Source organism: Pinus tabuliformis, chromosome 2_2, assembly GCF_031772625.1.
Source record: "Pinus tabuliformis cultivar Carrire ecotype Pingquan chromosome 2_2, CPIR1, whole genome shotgun sequence".
Lineage (NCBI taxonomy): Eukaryota > Viridiplantae > Streptophyta > Pinopsida > Pinales > Pinaceae > Pinus > Pinus tabuliformis.
Window position 1 is genome coordinate 642,008,907 of NC_142300.1, and position 9,832 is coordinate 642,018,738.

The following is a 9,832-nucleotide window of genomic DNA, read 5'->3' on the forward strand; positions in this document are numbered from 1 at the left end:
CCAGGAACGGGAAAGGGTACACGGTCAGGATTAGGCAACCAGCCATCCTTCTATGCGGGCGCAGCGGGAGGGAAGAAAGGAAGAACAGGAAGAAAGCGAGAATACTGTAAGCTAGTTCATTGGGGTTCATGGTTAACTGAATCAACCGCGCTTTGCGGCAGGGCTCTGTGAAGCACATTGAACTAGCTGCACAAAAACTGGCCGAAGCGAAACCAAAGAAATCCCATGAACAAAAACAACTGCAATCGTAACTGGCCGAAGCGAAACCAAAGAAATCCCATGAACAAAAACAACTGCAATCGTCATTGTAAAATGGGACTTACAAGCTGTAAACCTGAAGCTCCCCCCTTCACAGATCCTGCTGCTGCAGCTCGCCACTCTTTGCTCTGCTCCTCTGCTCCTCGAACTTACTCAGACAAACCATTTCCAGACCACGGTCGACGCCCCTGCATACCTCAACGATCTCCAAACATCTGGCCCAGTTGAACCATATGCAAACATCTGTCCTGCATGCAGGACACTCAGAACACGTACCAAAAACTTAGGACAAACTAACCTGTGCTTAAAATGTTCAGCTCGGAATGTCTTGAAACCTGCGAAGCCGGCAATAAGACCCTCAACTTTGTTGCCCAATCAGAAATTAGATAATAACTTTTATATTATTTGTTAATAAGAAAACTTTGGTTAAAATCGTGATGCACATCAACATTCTTGGTCAAACACAGGATTAATACCCGGTCAACGCTCAATCGATCGCTATTAGTCCCAGGCAGGGACTAATAATGTATCTCAACTGATCTATCACTTAAAACATTAAATCCCATTTCGACGTGATTACAATCACTATGTTGGTGAAGTGAATTCAAAATAATGGTCCATAGCGTATGGTTCACCTTTTCAATGTGGTGGTCAACTATTTCATGCTTTGATTCTCCCTCTTATATATGCATCCATCCTACTGCTAAGTTAAAATATTTCAACAATGTAAACTAAATATGAAAATACAAAGTTTTTATTTTTATTTTCTAAAATATATAATAGTTATACAATAGTATATACATATATGTCATGTGTTTACTTCGTTTAGTATTTTAGTTCCTCTTGAAAAAAATTTAATACAATATATTACACAACTTATAATTAATATAATTTGTTACGATTATAATTTTTTATTATTATAATATTATTTATATGGCCTAAAGTATTTAATTTATATAATAATGAATTAATGCACATTTATTCATGTTATATTTATCTATATACAAGCATTGTTATAATGTATAAATACGTAATTTATTTACCATTTATGTTACATGTTTTCAGGTGATGGAAATGCTATGTGGAGTTGAAACTAATTTAAGGTCAAGGAAACTCAGAGAAGCAACACATCTAAGTAAACAGCCATATTGATTAAAGCAATAATTCAAGTCATGAACGATATATCTCACAATGGCATAAATTAGAAAACTAGTGGAAGAAGAAAGGCCAGAGAACAACCAATATCGATGTGCAACCTCACTCAATACCAAGCAAGCATGGGACCAAAAAGTGTGCACCTTTGGAGAGTTATATATATTTAATGAGTGTGAAATTGATTGCGGGTATAAATATGTATAAATATATAAATGTGAGTGGAAATGTCACATAATGTAATACCATAAATATATAGTTCGTGCAAAGCGGTGGAAACAAATTTGAAATTTGAAATTCTGGTTATTAGTTTTACCGTTTGAACAATGATTTAAATAACTTAAATTTTTGTTATATTTTTATTGTTTGTGATTTTAAAATAATATTTTTAATTTTAATTTTTATTAATTTTTATTTTAAATGAAATTTTAATTAATATTTTATATTATATATTATATTTGTTATATTATATGTAAAAGATAGTTAATTAGATTCTTTTAGGCGATTGGGATGTTCACAAAGAATGAGTTATATTACTGCAATTATATTATGGTTATGTCTACATTGTTGTATTCATCTCCCATTTGTTTAAGAGATTATTGTAGATCTACTCTTTTTTAATGATTTCAACATAGTATTACAGCTAGTGCAGTCGACTCTTCCCCAATCCATCATTTTTCAAGTCTTAAGAAAGGTATTAAGCATTGTTTTAAAGTAGTGTTATGTTTGTCCCTTTCTTCTAGGGCAATACACTCCCTTATCTATCTTTTAATCCAAAAAAATATTGTTGTTTTTTCAAGTCAACATCATTATCATGGTGAACTGGTCCTCTACTTCTCCAGAATCATGGGACATCAAGTATGAGGTCAATAGGCATATAACAAAGATTCATTGAAACATTTTTTTAAAATGAAATATAAACTTTGAAAAAATTGAAAATATCTTTTTTGATATAGTGCAAGTGTGCTTTTTTGGTTAGCTTAATCCATGATTCATATAATTATATAAAAAAAATAGTTAAATTTAATAATTATACAAAAAAAATACTTAAAATACTAAATTTAATATGACAATCATTATTTGAAACCAAAATATTTTTTTTTCAATTTAATAACTCTATCAGCATCTCTTTACACCTTTTAAAATAATTACTAATATTTATATTACAACATTAAAATGGACTCATAACCAATTTACCATAAAATTTGTTTCAAATTACCCACAAGTATATTTACATTGCGGCATTGAAATTGACTCATTGCCAATTCACCAAAAAGTTTACTTCCAAAGGGAAAGAGGCGATTTCGTACATTTTCTAAATTAGCGAAAAACATATTTACATTGGGGTCTTGAAATTGACTCATTGTCAATTCACCATAAAGTGTGCATCAAAACGGAAAGGGATGATTCGTTACATTTTCTAAATTAGTGACAACTAGTGTCGAGTGATCTAAACCAAGATATAGATTTGATGGCCCTTGATTAAATATAGATTTGATGGGCCTTTTTAAATAATTGTTTTATAATGTTTTTTTGGATTAAAATTGCTCTACCATGATATTTTATATTTATTTATTTCTTATTATTTTATTGAAAATTTATTTCAAATTTTAAGAAATAAATCTGATGTAAATTTGTTTAAAAATGTTGATAAAAAAGATAAATGGAAATAAATATATTGAAAATAAAACTTAGAATTAAGATGCTTTAGTATAATTTTTTTATTGAAAAACTTGATAGCTTAGTAATCATCATTGAAATTTAATTTATTATATTTATTCTAATTTCAATAAACAATTTTTCGAAAAAGAAACATGAAAATAATTTTAATAAAACACAATTATGCTAAATAAAATATTAATTGGCTAAAAAAATATAAATGGTAAAGGAGAATGTCAATCATAATATAGTGAATTAAAAATTACACATTTAGCATCAAACATATTCATGCAAACATAATAAGTTTTTATACTTGATTACATGGAAATAAACTATACGTAAATTGAATAGTCTAGTGTAATTCGAGTCATTAAGTGTGGGATAAAGAAAAAGATACCACAATCAAATTTTTTTATAATAAATTATGGAAAAAGAAAAATTGTTTATTATTTTTTTATTATTTTAAAATTTCACTATTTTTTATTATTTTAAAATTTCACTAAATTATATTAGGTCATTGGACTCTTTATCATAAATTATGGAAAGATCAAAATTGTTTGTTAATTTTTTATTATTTTTAAATTTCACTAAATTTTATTTGATAATTAACTTTTCTTTCTTATTATTTTTAAATTTGGCTAAATTCTATTTAATCACTGTTAATTAGCTTTTCTTTCCAATTTTAAGAGTTACAGCAACAATGTAGATGAAACTTAATTCTTTCCAATTTTGAAAATTATTGTTATGAAACTCAATATCAAATATATTATAGACCAATGAGAGAGAAAAATATATGAAAATAAAATAGATTAACAATATATATATAGAGTTAAATATGTTTTTGTTTTTATGCCGATGGCGACTCTTTTCGACTTGTGTATGAATCTTTAGATGTATGAGGTCCTGACGTTTATGTCTATGGAGAAATGTGACTGGAAACTTTAGATACCCATTAAATTACCCTTTCAAAAGTTTAATTAAGTGTCATTAATGCTGTGTAGGTTTTGAAAATGACGGTTAAATAAGTACCCATTGCCCTCGTTGCAAGCCTTGGGACATTAACTTCGTGGCCATTTTTGGGAAGGGCGCTAGAGTCAGCGACAGCAGACCGAAAAATCTATCCAATAGCTTAACGAATTAGGGCCAGAGTTAGCGGTACTCTAGTGCAGAACCTGCGTTAAACTAGAGTAGTTTTAGCATGCATAAGCTGAAGTTCGAGTCTCTGTCGCGAGAGAGTGCCGCCCAGGGGAGGAAGAAGGCGGTAATGATCAACACGGGAAAGCCATGCAGGTAATGGTCACGTCGTCATGGAGTGAGGGCGGGAGCTAACCAGTCGTATATTGGGTATTTAATGTCTTCAGAGCAGCAAGCTACGGGAGCTAACCAGTCGTATATTGGGTATTTAATGTCTTCAGAGCAGCAAGCTACTTAGCCCGATAACACGGGAGCGGGCAAATATTATTTAATACCGAATTTGCCCGTTCCCGTGTTATTGCGTTAAGTCGGGTGCTGTTCTGAGGGCATTAAATACCCAATATATCGCTGATTAGCTCTTCCCTGGAGTGAGAAGCCGGTGTGATCCCCGCCAGGATAAAAATTTTAGAAATTTCAAATCTGAACCACTTATTAAATTTGGGAATTTGGGTAACGAGTGAGAAGCGGGAGTGATCACTGCGAGGGTAAGAATTTCAAATCTGAATTACTTATTGAATTTGATTATTTCTGTGACGGGTAGTATTTTTTATTATTATTATAAATATGGTGTTTCCGTCTGTACTGCGGCATGCATTTACCAATTTACCTGGACATTTAATTGAATATTTCAATATATAAAAATTTAATTATTTATATATATATATATATATTGAATATTTCAATATATAAAAATTTAATTATTTATATATATATATATATATATATATATATATAATTTTTTTTTGTTAAAATTTAAATTCAAATTTTAATAAAATAAAACATATGTGTTTTTATAAATTAAATAATAAATCAGATTAAATAATAAAAAATTTAGTATTTATTTTTTTTTCAAATATAAATTAAAATTTTGAAAATAAAATCTATGTATTTTTATAAGCTAATAATTATATTAAAATAAATTTTTATTTAATATTTTAATTCAAATTTAAAAAAATAAAATATATAATTCTTGACTTGGATAGACAATTTTGATTTGGATGATTAATGTAGTTCAAAGAAATGTAAGCATAGCATATTATAGTTGTCTGAAGACTTTTTTTTTAGTGAGACTTTTTGGAAGCTCTTATGGTGAGTTTTTCCTGTTTAATTTCTGTAAAATACGACAGGAATTTATTGAAATCACAAGTTTAATGGGTAAGTCTTGCACAATCGAAGTGCCCTGATTGCCGAATCTATACTAAAGTCAAAAAACCAGTTTAAATAACACAAATAAAGATTTCATCTCAGCACCGTAAAGTCCAAAAAGTCCAAAAAGTCGCACCAAAGACAACTCCTTTTTTTAAAAATATGTTTGCATAAGCATGAAATTAGGGCCTTGCTTTGTAATTGCACATATAAAGATTTTACCAATCATTAAAATTCAAATTGATAGAATTCTAAACCTTAACACTAATTTGAATTCAGTTTAACTATATTTAAATTAAGTAATAAGACTAATTTGTGTTTAAATTTAATAAACAAATAATTAATCTATAAAATAAATTTAATTGTATAAAATACTTTATTTATTTAATAATATATATATATATATATATATATAAACAAAAAGTTTAAATATGCTACCTGGCCACCAATTTACAAATTTAAGGTATAATTTAAAACCTCCTGGATTTTTCATGTATTGGTATACGGATCGCCCTAATTAAAACAGCCGGACTCGGGGATATAATTTTAAACCTCATGAATTAGTATAACGCCAATTTTTTCCAAGAAAGTTTGAGGTGCAAGGCAATGGCGGTGGACTTGAAGATTAAAAACAAAATCTAAATATAAAGAAAAAGCAGATGTCAGAAAAAAAACTAGAGAACTAGCTGGCGACCGTTTGAAATGGGATTTATATAGAGCATTTTCAAGTATCGAACATCGCACTAGCTTCGTCTCACCTTTTCTTCTGTATTCTGCATTGGTTTGGCTTCCAGTGGCTTTTATTTGTTTAGTCCGTCGCATGGCCATGCATGTTATTTCTGATTTTATTTTTTTTTCAATATATTTTTTTTTTGCATTGTTTTATTTTGTTGCAGATACCAAGCAGGAGAGATGAAGCCTACAATTTTGGATTTCTTTTAAGCATAATCACGGCCCACAGGAGCGGAGGAGCAGGTATGCTTTTGGTTTTTTTGTTTTCCTGTTTAAATGGATTCTATATACCTAATATTTATATTTCTTTTAAGCATAATGACGGTCAGCTGGAGTGGAGGAGCAGGTATGCTTTTGTGTTTTTCCATGTTTAATTTGATTCTATATATCTAATAGTTATATGGATTTTTGACTAATAGATATTAATAGAATGGGAGGCATCCTCGTAGATAATGGCTTCGATTAGTATAAATACAGTACACAGGGTTTAACAGTTTTTTTATTTATTCTATCTCAGGGGATTTGCAGGGTGTCAACTCTGATAGAAGGGAGCTATTCAATGTAAAGCTCGCTCTGTACACACCCTTTGCTTTTAATCTCTTTGTTGGGTCGCTTGCTTATCTGGGTATTGATTGAAATGAACAACGATTGCCTCCGGCCATGGGTTAGTTTTTCACAAAATTAACCTTTGAAAGCTTTTAAGCTTAGATTACAGCATTTCCAGCGGTCTCACATAAAAGTGACGTCAGTCTTTATCATTCTGAGGGCGTGTTTGGTTGGTTCGCAGTTTACATAGGAAACAGGAGAAGATCAACCATTCGTTCGATCTGGATTTCCGGCCACAAATATTTAGCATGCTATAGGGGTGGTATAGGCTCATTATTTGAGTTTACCCGGCCTAAAATTTAATGGTGGACATGTTACGGGGTGGTATAAGCTCAATATTTGATTTTGTCAAGGCTAAAATTTATTTAACCCGTAGGTGTTGGTAAACATTACAAACAGTAACTAGGATTTTCAGGGTGGAAATTACAGATTTTATAGCGGTGATTTTCCAACATCCCCCTCAAACACAATTCAGAGAATTGAACCTGGGTCCAAGTTGTCATACCATATGAAGGTTTGCCATTACACCAAAACCCACAAGTGTTGATAAACGTTATAAACAGTAACTAGGATCTTCAATGTGTAAATTACGGATGGTGCGATGATGTTTCCAACAGATTTTACCAAAATTTAATAATCAACATATACAATTCCCTTTGTTCAATATTTTATAATAAATATATACAATTCCCCTCATTCAATATTTTATAGTAAATTATTTATTTTCAACCTCTATTTCCATATTCATTTTATCAATAAACTATAATTTTAGTGTTTAGAATCAATTTACAAACAACCTCAAACTCGTCTTAATTGCTATAGCTAGCCTCAACCTCACAGTTAATTGAATTCAAATTGAATATAAATAGAAATATAAGAACGTAGAAATAACACAAAAGCAAGGTTATGTTTACTAGGTTTTGTAGGTTATTTTACATGTTATGTTTGTGAATTTGCTAAAAGAGTGGTGGTATATCTTATATATTCTACGGTTTAGACATGTTTTGGCCGTTTCATTTTTTTCAAACAATTTTTGCTATGGTAGGTCTGTCTCTTATTATACTTTGTTACAATTTTTTTTATCAAATATTTTTGCTTCTTATTTATAGTTTAATAGTGGAATTTAGCTTTTGATATTTTTATTATTAATTAAATTTATTTATTTGTAATATAATTAGTTAATATTTTATTATAGGTTATTTAGTAATTTTCATTTTTATTAATTATTAATTTTTTATTTTTTTTGTTTTTTATTTAATTTTTTATTTTCATTTTTCTTTTTTTCAATTAATTCATTTTTTATAAATATTATTTTTTTTCTTCATATTTCTAATTAAAAATGACTTATTATTATATTAAAAACATATTATAAAAATTTATATATATAAAATAAAACATATATATTAAAGTGTATATGTGTTAATATAAACAATATTAATTAATGATATTTCTTATTTTTTTTAGTTTAATTAAGCTATATTTAAGGTAAGCCCCAGGAACTAGTTACTATGTAACTCTTGTTTACTAACATTGTGGGCAATAGATTGGTGAATTTCATTTATAGCCCTTGTTTACTAACATTGTGGGCAAGAGATTGACAAATTTCATAGATATATATATATATATATATATATATATATATATATATATATATGCTATTAAATTATTGGTTTTAATATGTGTATTAATGTTTATTAAATTTTTGATTAATATATTTTTAAGTAAAAAATTAAGCTATGTTTATTGAGATGCTTTTTTAGTAGATATTATTAAATCATTATAGTGGTTGTGAGATATCTCTCTCTCTCTCTCTCTCTCTCTATATATATATATATATATATATAAAGGGGCACATTATATGTAAAAAATCATCCCAAATTTAAACCTCCTAGGATCTATTTTCTGTGAGCTTTTATCAGTAGGGTTTAATTTGAAATATAAATTACAATAATAAGTATTTCATGTTTGTCCAACCAAATATAGAAGGAAGTTCAAGAAAATAAGCATAATTGTACTTCAAGGGAACAACATTTTTAGCATTTAGGGCATAAATCCCAACATATATTGATCAAATAATTACTTTGTGAGATAACATTCTCTCTCTCTCTCTCTCTCTCTCTCTCTCTCTCTCTCTCTCTCTCTCTATATATATATATATATATATATATATATATAAAGGGGCACATTATATGTAAAAAATCATCTCAAATTTAAACCTCCTAAGATCTATTTTCTGTGAACTTTTATCCATAGGGTTGAATTTGAAGTATAAATTACAATAATAGGTATTTCATGTTTGTCCAACCAAATATAGAAGGAAGTTCAAGAAAATAAGCATGAGTAATTGTACTTCAAGGGAACAAAAATTTTAGCATTTATAAATCCCAACATATATTGATCAAATAATTACTTTATTATAGATATAGCAGATTTATTAATGCCAAAAATATGTCCACTTACTCTGTGTATGATTGTCAAATCACTTAACTAAATTAACTAGTTGTTCATAATAAACTTCATACCAAACAATGTTGATTTTATCTTGGCACTTCAGAATCGGGTTTATGTTTAAGAACACAATTAAAAAAGCATGAAATACCACAACACTAACACTTTTCATAGTTGAAAATGTACAATAGTGAATCAATGTAGTACACAAGGCAATTTTTCAACCCAAAACTTGTTATATTACAACTGTAATACAACATAAAACTCCCATAACAGGGATCATGGCCCTTACAATTAACTCTGATACAAGAACAAATAGGACTTGATGTCAACAACTTATGACTATCAAACTGCCCATGAACAAGATACCCTTGAATTACTTATTGATGTATAACTTCCACAACCATTTCAGTCCACAGACCTTGAACACCTGGTAGGTCCTTTTCCACCTCTTTTGCTGCTCACAAGTACTTCTGCAACTTTAGAATGCTTGCATATTTAGTTGCTCAAACTACCTCTATCAATCCCTAAGCTACTCCAAAGGAGTTTGATATTAGGTCTTCAACAAATTGCCTTCTAGCAATGCTTTGCTACCCCACAAATCATTGCACATAAGGTCTTCAGATCTGCCCTCTTA